The sequence below is a fragment of the Leptosomus discolor genome, chromosome 6, assembly GCF_034619465.1.
Source record: "Leptosomus discolor isolate bLepDis1 chromosome 6, bLepDis1.hap2, whole genome shotgun sequence".
Taxonomy (NCBI): domain Eukaryota; kingdom Metazoa; phylum Chordata; class Aves; order Leptosomiformes; family Leptosomidae; genus Leptosomus; species Leptosomus discolor.
In genome coordinates this window covers 22,594,147-22,608,117 of record NC_141396.1, presented here as the reverse complement: position 1 = coordinate 22,608,117, position 13,971 = coordinate 22,594,147, and positions in this window count along the sequence as shown.

Sequence of the window (13,971 nt, the reverse complement as noted above, 5' to 3'; positions counted from 1 at the left end):
AGCTTGTGACACACCAGCCTGGTCACTGAGCTGGCTGACAGGAGGATGGGGAGCCTGGGGGGGCATTGCAGCTGAGACCCCTTGCTTGGAGTAAAAGCAGCCAGTCTTGCATTCTACCTTTCCTCTCCAGAGTATGTGGAGTTCCCTGGAGGTGTTCTTCCACTGGATCTCCCTTGGTCTGTAGTCCCAACCAGCAGAACTTTACTTCTACATAATTGTATGTAAGAGAATGTTAGTTTCTTATGCAGTTTCTACCTTTTCTTCTTCTTATCTTAATCTTTTTCAGTCCTTACTAAGCAGGGTAGGAAAAATAGCAAAACAGATCCATACCTGTATATTGCTTTTTATCTGCAAGGGTCTTCTCTAATACTTTTTCCTTTCATTATCTCACCCCCCTTGTTAGAAGGGTATTTCACTGCTGTTTTGTCTTGGCACTTCCACAAATTGTTTGGTGAACTATATGAAAGCACTATTAGAAAAAAAGTTCTCGACCATCTTACCCCACAGTGCATAGATGTGAACAGAGTTTGCAATAAAAGAGAGGGAAACCTTGCACGAAAGTAGTTCTCAAACTGGAGTAATCCAAGAGCTCTGCTTAATTAGGGATATTTTGTAGAAGGCCTAAACTTTTTTGCTCTTATGAGAGACTGGCGTTCAGCCTGTTCTTTGTTCTCTTCTTTTTTCATGTTACACTTTACCACTGTTTCTGATCTCTTTTTCCTTTTTCTTTTCTTTTTGTTTAATTTTTTATTCCCCCCCTCCTCCACCAGACTATACCAGTTTATAGCTCTTTCTGATTCAGGAAGCTGTGTATGTACATCATCTTTCTAAATGTTATTATTACTCTTACTTGCTTTATGGGAGCATCTAGAATGACCCATACAAACATAGAGTATTGGATATGAGATGCGCATGACAAGATCTTCATAAGAATTGGAAATGATTGGGTAGGGCTGATAAAAAAAACTGAGATAAGTAAGGGAAATTGAAGAACAAAGCAAATGGTTTGTTTACTGTCAGAGAACTGCAGCTGAATTTGGAATTGAATTTGTATTGCACAGAGATGCCTTTAATCACAAGGATATGTCTTCCCTTCGTGGAGCCTTAAGCAAAGAATACCCAAGCAAGACCTCTCCATTTTAGGATAATGCTAGAGCAAACAAAGAAAAAGTTAAGACTCTGTGACTATGGTAGTCAAGATGCTTTTGAAGTTTCAGTCAGTCTCTGGTACCCAATTCAGTTTTAGTCTATTATACTCTTGGGACTCTATGATTTAATTAATGAATTTGTACGCTTTTCTTTTTATCCCTAAATGCTAAAGATTGGCTAGCTATAACTTTGGGGACACCTTTACAGTCATTCCATACCTCCAAGCCTATTATATTTAAATATCTTAAGAAACTTCCCTGGCTTTTAGGGCCTTGGTGAGTGCAGGCAGCATTATTCCACTTCTGCAGTTAAAGAACTGAGGCACGAAGACAATAATGATATCCGTGAAGTGGTACAACAAATGATGGTAAATTTGGATCGGAAACACTTGTTCTATGGAAAAACTCTAAATTCTGAGAAATTGTTCCTTCTTGAGCAAGGATAAGAAATTAAAATTGTGAGCACTTTTTATGAACTACAATGAGAGAAAACCTCAAACATTGTTCAGGTTTGTGGAGAGAATTTAAGATTTTGATCTTAAGCTGTCAAATGGAAATGAAGACCTGCTTTTGAAAAAAGCTTAGTATTGGGAATAATTTTGAATATGAAAACTGGATTTTTTCATACAGATTTAAAAATATTTTTTCATGAAATGTTTTAATTAATGTAGTTTGTCAAAAGTGGTTGTTCTCTAAAAAAAGTTTTGTTGTGCTGAATCTATATTTTCAGCCTGAAAAACAAGTTAAAAGATCCAAGTAGCTGTAGTGCCTGGTAAAGAAGGTATGGGAAGCCCCATCTTTTACAGCTAGGTCTTTCTCAACCTATATTACTGCTTTAATCACTTTAGTAATGTAGGGGAAAAAAATAAGACTTGTATGTAGGTTTTCAAAGAGTTTGATAATCTGTTGGTGTAAATCAGCATAGCTGCACTGAGGTCATTGAGGTCTGGCTGACAATCTGCTGCTGACTGTGCTACCAAGCTGCATTTTTTTCTAAAACAAGAAAAGCACAGAAATTTTGTATAAGTTAATATGCTGTAATGACAGGAGACAGTATTTTCCTCGAACCTGGGAAGGAAGGTGGAAGAGGCAAGAAGCAAAGCTGGAAGATGCGCAACGTCCCTCCTTCCCCAAACCCACCCCCCCAAACCCGACAAAGAAGTAACTTGCCCTTCCACTAAAATCTTGGTTTAGGAGACCCAACATCAGTCATAAAGCAGATGATGGCAATGCTTCTGCTCAGCAGGAGACTATAAACGTATGTCCCAAGTCCCACACTTTATGTGACTATTTACACAAGCGCAAAGTAAATGGAAGTGGTTATCCCTGCTCACTGGTACTCATCAGTACACAGGCTCCACTTGCTTTGCCTCAGTGCCCAGGGCAGCAGGGTAGGAGTGAGCAAAGCTTAGAAAATTCAGCCCTATGAAAACCAAGTGGATTATTGGATGCTGAAGCAGGGTATTTTCAATAACTGATCTGTTGGTTTGCTTGCAGCACCAAAAAAAGTGGAGCAAGTGGGAGGATAATTGTCTTAATTTAAAACAAGCATTTTTTTCTTAGGCCTGAAATGTTTATATTTAGTGTGGTTGGGTTTATTTTATTTAAAAAATGTAGAATTGAACTAAATTTTAAGAAAGCATTACAGATTTGAGTATAAAGGGTATACATTCCATGTTCAGCATATCAAACTGAATGATTTGGATTTTCAGAAAATTAATCAATCTAGGCTCAAATAGACAGTTCTGAAAAATTTGCAGTTGATGTAAATCTGCATTTTAAGTGCTTGCTCAGTCATTCCATCTTAAACAAATCTTTGTTCTACATCTTCTTATTTCTGAACTGTTTCATATACAGAATACTTGTCAGCTTGGACCATTATGCACAGACTGAATAAAGACAGATTGTGAAGATGGAAAGGGGCAAATTCAGTTGTAGTCTAACTTTACTGATAGTAAGAGAGTTACACCACCAATGAAATTGCCCCACTACTTTGGAAATTAGAAGTCAGACTTAATAGCAGGTGTAAAAAGAAGAGGGGCAGTCATGACTGTGGATACATTGTGGGAGAATCATGTGCATTACAACCAAATAAAAATGATAGATCTGTAGTTCAGGGTCTTGTCTGTCTTCTGTTAGCAAACAGGTTACCATAATTGATTTAAAAGCATTCCTGGCAAAATTCAGTTTATTCCAGTGGATCTACACTAGGGATTAATTGAATCTTCAGTTTTTCATAGTTTTCAAGCCCAGAAGGACTATTAGCTTGTATACTGGGGCCTGCTGTATACCACAGGCTGCTGAATTTCACCCAATTATTCAGGATCAAACCTAGCAACTGTTATGTTTTGAAAAAAGGCATCTTTCTGTGGCAGAAGGTCTCAAGAAGTGGAGGAAGCACTGTTGGAAATTTGCCGGAGTAATCAATTGTTCTTTTTCTTGAATGAGGCTCCTAATTCCGTGGCAGTCAAACTTCCTCTCCGTGCTTTAGTTTCCCTGCCTGTAGCTTGGGGATAGGATATTTAATCTCATCTGGAAATAAACTTAAAATCCACAGCAGAAGACTAATAGATGTCTGTAAAATATCACTCTGATTGTAGTCAGCTCTCCTCTACCCTTTTTGTTCTATGTTTCTCATTTTGCTTTTCCCATTCGTAGACCTCTGATATTTTCACCGAATGCAGTAAATTCTTCTGCTGTCTTTGACTGTATCTACTAAAATTTATCTACATTTTCTTAAAGAAAAATACAAATGAAAACAATTTTAGAGAAAACCACATGCATTTGAAGAGAGGAAATACCAAGTTAGCCTTTCATTTGTTCATAATACAGCACTTCAAGAACGTGTTTTGTTGCTGTTATTTACATAGCTGCGTAATGGGATGGGAAGTTCACAAGGTTTTTTGTTCCATGTTACATTTCAGCTTTCTTTAGTAATTACTGTAGAAAATCTGCCTGCTGAGGATCTCGTAGCTGTGTCATTTCAACTTTCGGGATAATCATGGCAATGCTGAAGTTTGAATTCAGATTTTATGTCTCAAAGCACATGGTTTCAAGTGCCCAAAGACATTGGTATATGGGACTTGTGCTACGTTTCTACCCAGGAGAGACTGTGGCCTGCAACTGAGGGACTTAGTTCTGGATTGTCTTCTGTTTCGAGTTGAACATTTGTAGCTCTTGGTGCCAGTGTAAAAGAGAACTGGCTGATGTTTTACTTGTTGGTAAGTTTTAGGGACAGGGACTGACAGCTGGATGCTCTGTAAAGAAAGGACCTGTAACCAAATGGACCCATGGGATATAGGCACTTCATTAGAGTTCAGTATTATAGTGACAGGTACCTTAGAAGTGAGATCTCAAGATTAGATTATAAGGCAAATGGAAGCCCCAGTGATTTGCTGTCAATAATAGTGTCATGGGCGTGAATGTCTTGAGCAACATATACATCACTGACAGGAAAGGCTCAGGAAGAGGGTGCAACCTCTCTGCTTCTTATCTTGGTTTGACATTTTATTAGATGCTAGGATCAGTTTAGTCACTATTGTTTCCACAAACAATATAAGGCTCTTGCCTGCAGACTGCTTTACGAAGGGTTGGCCCCTTCAAGCCCTGCCAACAAGGGCGCTGCAGTTGCTCTTGCTCCCCTATTACTTGCCAACTGAGGGACACCACACGACTACTGTTGTCTTTGCCTCTGTAGTTCTTGGAGATAGCTAACGGTTGCTATTTTCTGCATACCTTCTTGGTGCTTTTCCTGATCCCTCTTCAGCTATACTCCTAGACACCCCTCTCCTGTTCCTGATGGTTTGGAAGGCTTGGTCCTGAGGGCTTTTCCTGCCTCTCCAGCATTCCCCTTGCCTGGTGTTGCCCTGTTGCTGCCTTGGTCCCTAGGGGCTTGCGTGTCCTGCCTCTCCAGTGTTTGCCTTGTCTGGTGCAACATTCAAGCAACACCTTAATAAAAAGCTTTCCTCCCTTATCTCCTCTCTGCTGCTGTGCCACTGGGCTGGGGATCGTGTTCCCATCTCTTTCACACGCACACCTGGTCATAAAACACTGGGTTTGTTTTTAACCTCAAACCAGGGAGCTTTAATTAAAGAGACAGTGACCTCTTTTATGAGTTTGCTCGCATAGGGTTTCAGGGCTATTGTCACATACAGCTCACATAACAGAGCACCATTGCACAAAGCTCCATTTACACATCCTTCCCCAGCTTTTTTTCCTCTCCTCTTTTTGTTTTCCAAACGCAGAAGGAGGTTGTTTTCTTGTTTACCCCTAGGCAAAGTTGTCTCTTGTGTTAGTAGCCTATGGCTAACAGTCTCTTTGAAGAGAACCTACCTTTCTTACTAACAACACATAGATGTCATTAGACTTGGAGAAATGTTATTCTTTAATCTATGTGGGGAAATCATCTTTCTCTCCCTAAATTTGGATAGGAATGACTAGCTAAACTAGATCTCATCCTCTGTTCCATTCTGCTTAGCTAGTTCTCATACCTGTATAATGGAATTTGTGTGTTTCTTATGACCAATACTTCTCAGTATCCACTGTTGTATTTACCTGTATTCAGTAATTTTCAGGTGCAATAAGAGGTCAATAGCAACAAATAGAATTATTTATATATACTGAAGAATGATGCGCACAGGGACAAGCAGCAAAACTTGCCCACAGTTTCACACAGAATAGTTTACATGTAATTTACAGAAAAATTTTCACAAACACAGACACATGTATTCCCATGCACAGGTATTCAAAGGTATACAAACAGAAGGACACACAGGAGCATGTATGCAGACTGGGACTTACTTGAGGTACGCAGACTTCTGAAAAAGGCACTCATGCACAGAAGAGACACAGCTGGGACACAGAGAAAAGCAATCACATAATTGGTGGAATACAGAAGCACACATGGAGAATACTCATACAGAAGAAAAAAAAAATACACGTGGAAGAGTGTAGGTGCCCCCAGAGAACACCCTGCACATAGACCTTCAGAAGCAGGTACATAGATAAGTTAGCAGGAAAATGTGTATGTAGAAACTTACATATGCCCAGTAACTCTGTAAGTCATATATAAGTTACTGTGGACACATACAGCATGTTCAAGTGCTGGAACTTTCACTGAATTGTGCAAGGTCGTTGCTTTGAATGGCATTGCTTTCAGTAAAAGCTCACTAATATGAAAAAACTTACATTGTTTAGCTGCAAAGGCTGTAGATATGAGAACCCGTGTCCTTATGTATACAGCTATGTAGATATATATTGATGCAAAACCAGCTATATATATATATTTACTTAATATATTAATACAGCTTTGCCTACACACAAATATACCACACACACAGATCCTTAGACACACACAGATATACCCACGTCTATGTTCATTGAGAGAGACTCACTCAATATCTGTGTATGTGTGTGTTGGGAGAGGGTCATAACCTCCTCCATTCTTCTCCTGAAGGGGTTTGGATAATGAAGGGAAAAGAAATGAGGCCTGGGGCTAATTTGTAGTGGCATTTCCTGGCCTCTCTTCTGCCAATGAAGCTCCGTTTCATCTTTAGCCTTATCAATTCTGCAGTCATGTGGCTTTCCGCTTGGACGCCTCTGTCTCTTCACCCTCCTCCCCAATCTCCGATGCTAATGGAAACTTCGTTAATGCCATTAATCTGCTGACCGGGACAAGTCAAAAACATATCCACAGAATCTGAGCCAGGGCTGCAAGTGTCCTGGGGCTGCCAAACAGAGGCACCCCCTGTGTTCATTGCATTCCTGAAAGAACTTCATATTGATTTCCTTCTTTCTTTCTTTCTCTGCTTTCTTCCTTGATGACATTGCATCCTTCGTAACAAGCACCAAGTAGATGGCCTTTTCTTCCTGATCCCTCATAATGATATTTCTGCAAGAATCCTCTCCTTACCCTTTCCCTTGTTGTAGTGCTGGGGCCTTCTTTCAGTGCCCTCTCATGGCAGCCTTTTTTTTTTTTTCTTACGCTGTGTTTGGTGACAGACTTGTTACTTCTATTTTTTCCTCTTGCCTAGTAGAATTTCACAACTAACCAAATGTTGTGAGAACTTGCCTGAACTGGGCTAAAATAAAAAGCATTCCGCTCTACTTTGATATTAGCTGATGGAATACAGGAAAGTGTTTCGTTATCCAGCCACTGTTGTTTATTGATTATGCAGTTGCCACCAGTTCTGTACTTGAAGGGCTGTGCTGTTGGGATGCCCAGTCCTCTGAAATGTTCTGAGCTCCCCTAAATCACTTTTGAGCAGTGAGGACATATCATTGCTTTGCATTTTACTAGTAATCTAGGTTTTGCAATGCTTCAGCATTGCCTTCTATCACAATTGAGTGTAGTTTTCAGTAACATACCATTTTCTTAGCTATGACTTCAACTTTCCCTGCTAGTGCAGCACACCTGCAGAAACTTGCAGCTCTGAGCGATGACTCACCGTCTCCTTATGCCATAGCATTGACCAGTGGCTGAGCATGAGGAGTTCTGCATGTCAGGATTACGCTGGCTGAGGTCTCACTGAGAAGAGAAAATAGACTCTGTTTGATACTTGTTTTAGGAGAACTTTTCTGTGGTAATCAGAGTTCATAACCAGCTCTTGAGAATGTCAGGATGTTGAGTGATCTGTATTTGATCTAGGAATCTCTGTATACATAAATGAAATAGTGACAGTGGAGGAGGAAAAGACAGCTAGGAAAGGCATGCCGTCAGAGTTGTGACAAATGGATATGTTTAGAAAAAAAACATCAAATTGATGAAAACAAGGAGAGAAGTTGGCAGTTCAGCATAAGCTTTGATGATGTCAGGCTAAATCTGGAATGATATGGGCCATGACAGAAGGCTGAGCCTTAGTTGCCACCTTCGCACAGACATCACAGTAAAAAGGGATTGTTTTACAAGGAGAGAAGACAAAGAAGTTTCGAGTTCTTCAGTCCTGGCAGGGGTTGAAGTCAAAAGTTCACCCTCATATAGTTTTGGGTACAGAGAATGCATGTCATGTCACTTCCCACCAGCCAGGAGATGCTCCACTGAACAGAGCATCTTCCTCCTCCAGCCAGCTTTGGGATGAGGCATACTTTTTCATCTTCAGGGAATATACATGCATTGCACTGTCTGATATAGAAGGATTCATGCTGATTGGTACCATGCTTTTTATTTTTGGGCATCACTGAATGAGAGGGGAGGAGAAAAAAAGGAAGAGCATGTGTTACGTCTTGATATAAAAGAAAAAAAGGCAGCTGGTATACTCAGGGCCCCAAAATTTCTAGTTAGATGAGTGGGACAGTATTGGTATACCTAAGACTAGCACCTACTTTCAGAGTCCCAGTGAAAGCAGAAAACTAAAATTTAGTTAGCCTTAGCTAGTGTCAGGGCAGTTAACAGCTCATATAAGAAATCAGCTGTTAAGTTTGCCTTCCCTTCTTCATATCCTGTGACTGGGGATTTGAAATGGAAAAGTGCTTGGTGGGGGGCATGGGAGGAAATAAGGTGCTCATAGTGAAGAGAAATCTAGTGCCCTGGGAGATGATGGTAGGAGATTTTTAGTGTCCTTTTACTGAGCATGCCTTAAGGAAGCTACCAGTACCTAAGTGAATTTCTTACCTGGCATAGCACAGCAATAATGCACAGCCTGTGATGCTGCAGTGGTTATCATGCACTAATCCTGGAATCTCTGCCACGTGCGTGGAGGGAATGATTGTGCCACACTGTCCTGTAGTAGATCAATTACTAGGAAAAAGATCTTCAAGGGAGTGAATGGTTTGTGTGCACCAAGCTGCTCCATTCCAGGGGGCACTTTAATACAGAAGCAGAAGCACCAGGCAACTAAGCCATATCCTAGATATAACATTGTCCTGGCCAGTGACCTCGTCAAGTCGTTTAATCTCTTTGTCTAGACTTTACAGTTTAGTCCATTTATATCACAAACTTCTTGAGTAAGAAGTGTTTCTTCCTATGTGTGTATCTGGCAAGGGAGATGGTCCTCATGTTGGCTGCAGTAATATGTAAAACAACCTATGCCTCTATATGGCAGGAATTGCGCATTAGACTGAGAAGTAAAAGGTGCTTTGGACTTTTGACTGGTGCCAAGAAATAAATCAATTCAGCAAAGCCTGCATTAGCTACCTTGGGTACTGGGAGCATCCCAGCTGTGGCAGCACAGAGCCTATCGAGGTTAAATTTGGATCGTGTCATGATGTAGCCTTCATGCTGGGAAAGAAGTTTAAAATGTCAGTGCTGTATGTCTTTGGACAATCCCTATTGAGTGCCACTGCTGCGCACGAAACTTGTGCTGCCCACTGGTTGGTATGACTGACCCATCTTTTGCTCAGTCTTTTCTAACCGCTAGCCTCATAGGAGCTGTCATATTGCTTTGCAGATTCAGCCCAGCTTCCATTTTGCCATGGAAAATGTTCCAAAAGAGGTGGTGAATGCAGTTTTTCAGTGAAACAGTATTTTATTGCAGTTATGATGCTCTAAAGATCTGGAGTAGGTAAGGTTTGTACATTGAAATAATGTCAATGTATCCATCAATCTAAAATCCAGGCTTTTTTCTACCTTGTCCTGTTTTTCTAAATTACAAGATTTATTTACTTTTTTTTAGTGAAGTCTGTGGGGTGGTGATCAGGCCGTGTAGATTTTGTTTCTGTTTCTGTTACAAATGTGCATTTTTATTGTGAGAAGACATACTTGGTCTTTGCATTACCCAAATGTAAACCGATGAAGACAACAATTCCTTCTCTCAGTCTTTTCTGTCTTGTCTAACACGGACTTGCTCAGTGCAGTGTGCCTTTCTGTTCATTGAGCCACAGCCTGCGATGATGTGCTGCTCTTGTCTTGGTTAGGTTTTTTTGTGCAGGCTGAGTGGGCTTCTGGGTTTAGATCCAAAGGCTGGAAACCCACCCATATTCAAACATCTCTTTAGCTTATCTTTTAACCGCATATGCATAGTACTTGGTGCATTGTGATGTTGGTATGTTTCTGTCTCACTGAAGGTATTGTAGTGCTCTCTACTTTCTGTCTGCCTTTATAGTACAACTATCTTTGCTTTCCTCGTATTATAAATTTGATTTTTTCCTACTGATAAGTGTCCTGTGAGTAATCCTTAAGCTTTCCTGGGGAGAAAACCCAGTATTTTGATGAGTACATCTGTTTCTGGTGGAAACTGCAGCAAAGAGCTGAAGGCTTTGTTGCTCTAAATTCAACAGTGATGTAACAAAATCTGGGGAGTGGCCTTGCCTGCAAACATTTGGGCCTACCAGTTCATGTCAAGTGAAAATTGATGTGCCTCATCACAAAAATGTGGTATGTTTTTTGATGCACAGGGTAGTGAATTAGAAATTCTCACAAACACAAATGAATCTGTGTTTTAAAATCTTTGCAGTCAGCAAGGGAAGAAACTTCTTTGCTTTAATGAAAGTACAATAAAAAGTAATACTTGCAGAGTATATTTAATTCAAAGATGCCAGGCTCATTAGACAACCGATGATAGAACATGATTCCACCTCTGATTAGTATGTTAGAATCATGTTTGCTGCTTTTGAAATACAGTCACTTTTGGGATGGGATTTTGGAGATGTTTAACTCAAAAAATTCCCGCAAACCATGGGGGGTAAATTAGGACAGGAAAAAGAGAAGAGAAGGGATACAACAGAGGGAAAGAGTCATCATTCTTACAACCCTTGCCAAAAAGAACAGTCTTGTAAAGTCTTGCAGCAAAAATGTTGCAAGAGCCTCTGCTTTACAGTCCTGGTGAAAAGCCTTTAAGTCCTGCAGCATGGTGCTTCCTACCACCCACTGGAGACCCAGCTCACTGCTTTAGCAGCACTGCTGTACACAGCACGGTTCTTTGGAGGGCTATGAAGAAGTGAGCCAGCCAGTCTTCGCTTATGAGAACTGACAGTATCACAGCACAAATGACTCCCAACCACTCTGCTTGGCCTGTAGGTGTTTAAGGGGAAAATCCTACCCTCTGTTTTCCCAGAAAGGTAATAGGTGAATGCCATTGACTTGAAAGGGAGCAGATTTATGGTCTGTTTTTGCAGTAGGTGCAAGGGAGTGGTGGTCCTTGTTTCAGAGAACTTGCAAAAGCTGTTTAGTTTGATGTGAGAAAACTGACCAAATTGTGTACTGAGTACTTAAAACTGCAGTAGAAATCTTTACCCCGAAAAGCCTATAGTCCAAACTGTTGGTTTTGAATCTGATTCATGAAGCCATGGTAGGCAATCTGCACCTACTCCTTGGTATCCCTTTCAACTGCAACATTCACCAACTCATCAGATCTTGTGTCTGTGCCGGTATGTAAGAATAAAGTTTGAGAGCTACCAGTCTATTAGTCCAAATTCTTGGGAACTTCTAACTTAAACAGGCAAAGGAGGTGGCATTAAATGTGTTTTACAGTGTATAAATGTGCTGGTTATATCACAATTTGTGGTTGTTTTTTCTGCCTCACAGATGAACTCATCTACTCACTGAAACTTCAAGTGGTACCCTCTTCAGAGGCACATCTCTTGTGGATGGGCCTGAAGAGAATTTATGAAAAGAAATGTTTCTTTGCAGTACTGAAAGAAAAGCTATAAGAGAAGCTGGAGGTTGGCACTGTAGCAACTGCTGCTCTAGGGTACTGGGATTTGCTGCTAACAACAAACATGCTTTTCTTTTGTGTGTGCGTGTGTGTGTTTTGTTTTGTTTTGTTGCTGCTTGTACCACAGCTGAGAGGATGGCACCTTCTCTATGCTGCTAAACTCCATCTAGCCTGAGTTTCTGAAAGCCACTGTTGTTTGTAGTTTGGTTGCTTATATGAAATAAATGTGCTGGTCTCAGCCAGTTTCCTCAGACAGACCTATGGGTGACAATAATGGTAATTTAGTTGTTTATTTCAGGTTCTTCTGAAGTGGGGTCATGAAGGAGGGTTTCTCCTATCTCCTTAAAGGACAGAGAAGGATGAGGACTTGGGATAAAGTCCTAAGACCGACCTTGATGTCCAGAGCTCCAGTCTGACCTTAAATCCACACAGAGAACAGTTACCAGACACTTTGGGATGTGAGTCTGGGCTCCAGTTTTCAACTGACAGAGCAGCAGTTTAGGAATCAGCACTCTGTTTGCCCTACTTACCCCAGTACTAGCTTCTAACACGGGAAAGCTGTTGGCACAGGCACCAGACTGTCACTTTTGTGCCTGAGGGAGGAAAGAGAGGAGTCCTCACTCTATCTTCCTTTTCAGACAGTCTCCAGGAGTTTTGGAAGGAGCTTTTTACAAGCCCTCTTCTATTGTTGGGCAGGAGACAAAGGACGAAGGAGCTGGATTTAAGCATAATGACGTGAGCTCCTCCATGCAGAAAAACCCAGCTGAGAGACCCCCCCTGCTCCACACACACACAAAAAAAGGAAGAAAGGGGGAGAAAATCTTTGAAAATAACTAATTAAAGTTGTTTTAGCCTCTCTCTCTCTCGCCTCTAAGGGCGCCTAATCTCACAGGGGGCAGAGGGGGAAAGAGGCAAGAGGAACAATGAGAACCATCCCCCCCCCTTCCCTACACCCCACCTTCTGGTCTCTGAGGTTTTAAAACAAGAGGCCACTTTAAGTTAATGAGCTATCAGCTGACTGGGAGAAGTCTCTAATGAAGCCTGATGTTCACACATTCCCCGGCTTGCTGAATAGGCCTCTGCCAACCCCATAACTGTCAGAAAGTTTCATTCATAAAATCCACATGCTGGGGGTGGTGGTGATGGGGGCAGGGAGGGAGCAGGGTGAAGGTGGAAGCAGGGGAGTGGAGGGTGGAGGGCTCCATATGGAGCGGTCAGTCCCAGAGGCCAAACAGGAACATGCACGGCCGGGACTGGCAGGCTGGAGGATCCCAGGGACCTGACTCCACTCTCCATTGTTTGGCTAGGAATTAGGAAGATCCTCCAAATGGTTCTAGAGGACATTGAAGTCTGTGGGGATAATTAGTGAAGATCTGGGGGATGTTCCAGCTGTTATGTCACCCTCTTCGCTAGGGCCACAGGGGCAGGTGATGGTGGGACGAAGCCTAGGAGTCATTCTAGGGCTTTGCTGTGTGGGCCGTGCTTTGCTGAGCATCATGTCTCCTCCTGGCAGGACTTCAGGGCCTGTGTTTTGGGGGTCCATTGGGGAAGGAGAGCAGGAACACAGAGAAAACTCTGGAGGAAAATGTGTAACATTGGGGCAGGAAGGAAAAGTCGTGTTTACTTTAACATAAATAAACTTAGTGGTGGTGATGTGTGCTGGAGCTAATTCTCCTTGGACAATGCAGATGCTTTTTGGCAAAAGCAGAGGAAAGATGCAGATTCAGGGTAAAAAACTGTTTTCCTCCAAGGGCTGGAATATGGTTTGAGCAGTGAATCAGTGTTGTAACCAACAGTAATCAAAGACGATTGTATTCTTGTGGCCTGCTAATTTTGACATTAGACGCTTCCAGGTCTTTCCTGAACTTCTGGGCAGCAATGTCAAGCCTAGATGTCTTTTGGGGAGTTGCTGGGATCTAATGGCACAGGATAAAATCTTAGAGCATTGGGCTTCTGTCTCTCTCTTTGAAACTTGCTTCTCTGGTGTATTTGTTTAATCAGTTACAACAACAACAAGGCTATACAATTCAAGGCAGGAAATGTACTGAAGATGGTGGGCCTCCTTTTGGTCCCTTCCCCATCCCCAAGTCAGTATGCTGCAGCAGGACCAGGGCACAATTGTTAAATGTCACTTAAATTTCAGTTGTGCCAAAAGGCACAGTTAAATGAGACAGCCCCTGCTTTGGGGAGATTACAGTGAAGACACACAATTCAGATTGAGCAGAAAAAACCAC